The sequence below is a fragment of the Saimiri boliviensis genome, chromosome 6 (assembly GCF_048565385.1).
Source record: "Saimiri boliviensis isolate mSaiBol1 chromosome 6, mSaiBol1.pri, whole genome shotgun sequence".
Taxonomy (NCBI): domain Eukaryota; kingdom Metazoa; phylum Chordata; class Mammalia; order Primates; family Cebidae; genus Saimiri; species Saimiri boliviensis.
The window spans coordinates 57759834-57763831 of record NC_133454.1 but is presented as its reverse complement, the minus strand read 5'-3'; positions in this window follow the sequence as shown (position 1 = coordinate 57763831).

Genomic DNA, 3998 nt, shown 5'->3' with positions numbered 1-3998 from the left:
GTAATAACTCCAACTCCACGCAGAAGGGAATACATATTGTATAATTCCACTTTTGTAAAATGTCCAGAAAAGACAAACTTCAGACAAAGCAGATGATTGGTTGCCTGGGATTGTCAGAGAATGGCGAGGGGTGAGGCAGGAGCAGAAATTGATGACAAAGAGGCTTGAGGACATTTTGAGGGGTGATAGGAATGTTCTAAAACTAGATTGCAGTGATAATTGCTCAGCTCTATAAATTTACAAATAATCATTGAATTGTACACTTACCATTGGTGAATGCTATGGTACGTAAATTATACTTCAATAAGGTTGTAAAAAATGGTTGAAATCACCACTTGGTTACCTTCACATTTTTATTTCCAGCGATATTACAGTTTCAAAAATGTTTCCCAGATAATGTTAAAAAAAAAGTCTTTAATCACAGAATCCAGATTCAAGTTGGTTTCTTTTCTCCTCCACGAACCCCTGAGGCCATACTAGTGGAGACACATTCAGACTGTAAAAAACTTTTTTCTCCTTCAGACTAATTAAGTAAGCACTGATGACATCAGCTGTATTTTCAGTGCACCTGATAAAGGCCATGATACTAATTAAATTCTGGAGTGATTAGAAATGTAAACTACCGGGCTTCGTTCTGCATGGAACGTTGCTGCCCAGCTCTAGGACAGCAGAGGATATAAGCAGCCTCAACTCAGTTAGTGGAAGCCTCTCCGGTTGAACTTGAGTCTAATGAGAAAATAATATTAATTATGAATGGCTAAAACTTACCTATTCATATGGGGCAGCATTTCATTTACAGAGGAGCACCTTTCTAGGTGTGAGTGCATTGAGAAGTGCCGTGACTGGGCAGAATGACCTCTGAACTTTGAAGTTAGACAGAACGGAGTTCAAATTCTGCCGTTCTCACTTACCAGTTGTATGATCTTTGGCTAATTTAATTTAATTTCCCTGAACTTTCATATCTTCATCTAGAATATGAGATGCTAGTCTCCATCTCAAAGGTTTGGGAGCCTGATTTAGTGAGCTCACTTATGCATCACTGGGCCTAGGATACAGGAGCTGTGTAACAAATGAGACCTATTCCCAGAATGTCTGAGATAAGGCATTCATTCAACAAATATTAACTACTGTTAATGAGTGTCTCCCATTTATTTATTCCTTCAATTCAGCAAATAGTTTGTGAACACCTGACCTTTTTCTGGTAGAATTCTTAGTGTTCAGGTTGCATCAGTACATTTAAAAAGATCAAAATCTGGCTGGGTGTGGTGGCTCATGCCTATACTCCCAGCACTTTGGGAGGATGAGATGGGCAGATCAGGAGGTCAGGATATCCAGACCATCCTGGCCAACATGGTGAAACCCTGTCTTTACTAAAAATATAAAAATTAGCTGGGCATGGTGGTGTGCACTTGTAGTCCCAGCTACTTGTGAGGCCGAGGCAGGAGAATCACTTTAATCAGGGAGACGGAGGTTTCAGTGAGCTGAGATCGTGCCACTGCACTCCAGCCTGGGCAACAAGAGCAAGACTCTGTTGAAAAACAAACCAAATGACAAGCCCACTTAGAAAATAACCATAAAAATAATAAATGACTAAATTTTATATGGGAGATATAGTAATAAGTTTTATGAAAAAACAACAAAGTAGAGCAAGAGGGATCTAGAGTGAGGGAGGCTGGGGGAAGGATGGGTTGCAACTTAGGGTAGTTAGAGAAGGGCTCATTGAGTAAAATTCAAAGCCTCAGAGGAGGTGAGGGAGTTAGCTATCATCTAGCAAATAGCTAAGGAAGAGACTTGAAGGCCAAGTGTGCATCCAGTACAAAGGCCTTCGAGTGGAACATACAATACATCTTCAAGAAGCACCAGAGAGGCCCATTACCATGCCAGACACTAGATACTCAGCAGTAAGCTGAACATTCAGAACTGAGTTCAAATTCGGCCTCTGTCACTTGCCTATTGTGGGAACTTTGATTGGTTATTTAACTCCTCTGGGCATATACCTCTGCGCTAAAAAAATGAGATTTGCATATCTATTTCAAGGGATTATCTGTCTCAAAGGATTAAAGCATTTATTTACCCCACTCACCTCTGAAGCTGGAATTTATAGATTGTGTTTCAGCAGAATAGGGACTGTTGTTTTATTTCTGTCTGGATGCGATTTATTTAGCTGTGTGTGGCATGCTCTTACGCTGAGCGTGTTCCAAAAATGCAGCAAGGTTGTGGGGGCAGGTAGGACATGGGGAAAGCTGAAATAGAAAAATGATTCTGAGATGTAGAAGAAGATATAGCCATGAGAGAGATAAACATTAATGTATTCATTCAGCAAATAGTTATTGAACTAGGTTATAGGCATATACTGCATTGAGAAGAACAATGTGGAACATGATAAAGAGTTTTCAATACTGGGATGATAATACATTTTATTCATTTATCAGTGTGTGTATGTGTGTGTGTGTGTGTGTGTGTGTGTGTGCATGTATGTGTGTAGCTTTTTTTAAGAATCAACTGTGCACCAAAAGTGACTCAGACATTTATGAAACGTGCCAGAGATTTCTGGTGAATTGTTTTGAAGGTTGAGAGAACACGAAAGAGACATGCTGGCTCCTTCAATGTCAGTTTTCTCAAATATTTTTCTTATTGCTTCTGGCTGGATATGGTGTAGTGGCAAGAATACTGGATTCAGAGTCAGAAGATCTTGATCCAACAACCACCCCTTCAAGAGTCAGCGGTGTGACGTGGGCTCATCGTTTAACTCCTCAGAGCTTTGCTCATGTATATAATGGAAATGAAACATCTACATTGTCTGCTTCCCAAATGCCAAAGGTCAAATGAGAAAATAAATTTGAAATCATTGGTGAGATATAAAAGCAAACACAAGGTGCGGTGAGGTGCAGGTCATTGTTGAAGAGAGTCTGATGGCAACTGGGGGATGGTCAGTTATCTGTTGCAGGAAAGAATGGTTTTGGCATTTCTCCACAGAGGAGACATTTGGTGCTAATTTATGCACATTAGTTAATTTTGTTTTGCTGGGGGCTCAGATGGGACTCCCTGATGGATGTGCCATCCATGACGGAGTCAACAAAACCACATGGCTCAATCCTGTGATCCTTCTAGGGCTGGAACTAAAGGAGACAGGCTCTTGAGAGGCACAGGTTTGGCTGACAATTTCAAAGTCATCTGCTCAAGGAAACCCTGCTGAGGCCTAGAAAATAGGATGCGTAGAGAAAACTCTCCTTAAACACTGTGAGGTTCATTGTCAACCCAGCTCTTCAGCCATCTGAGTTTAACATTCTAGGCATGTAGGAATACAGCCACAAAATGGTAACCGGTGGTGCTGTGCTCTTCTTCCCAAGCTCTGAAACCATCTGGGCTAGCTGAGAGTGAGAAGGAGAACAGTGGCAGACTCTTCAGTAGGAGAGAAACACTCTTAAGAGTCAAGTGTAGACTAAGTTATTAGGGGAAAAGAGATTTAGTCAAGAGAAAGGCAGGATACTAAAATTATGTATGTCTGCTTGGAGTATAGATTGAGGGTGAGAAGAGAAGAATTCTTGAATTGTAAGAATCATTGAATATTATCACCGGCGTGATGATGATAAACCATAGATTCTCCTGCATCTCTGTTTATATGTATTAGTCTCACTCTCCACATTGTGAGCTGATCCTAAATAGGACTAAGATGTTTGCATGTTTTCTCTCTCCAGTGCCTACCCCAGTGCCTGGCGTCTCACAGCTACTTGCATGTGAGATTGAACACACCCTTTCCACACACCAGGGCTGGCTAGGGAAGGGAGGCTATCCCTACATTTTCCCACTACAATCTCTATTAGTTGGGGGAAGATTTTCGCTTGGTTAAAAGATTAAAGTATTTGTCTTCTTTGGTACTCATTCATTTAAAATGTGCCAGGTTGTAAGCACACTGTGACCTCTTTGTATAAGGCAGAGCTTTCCAGAGATGCTGTGTGGTCTTGGGGGCACCTGGAATGGCCTCCAGGTGTGCCCTG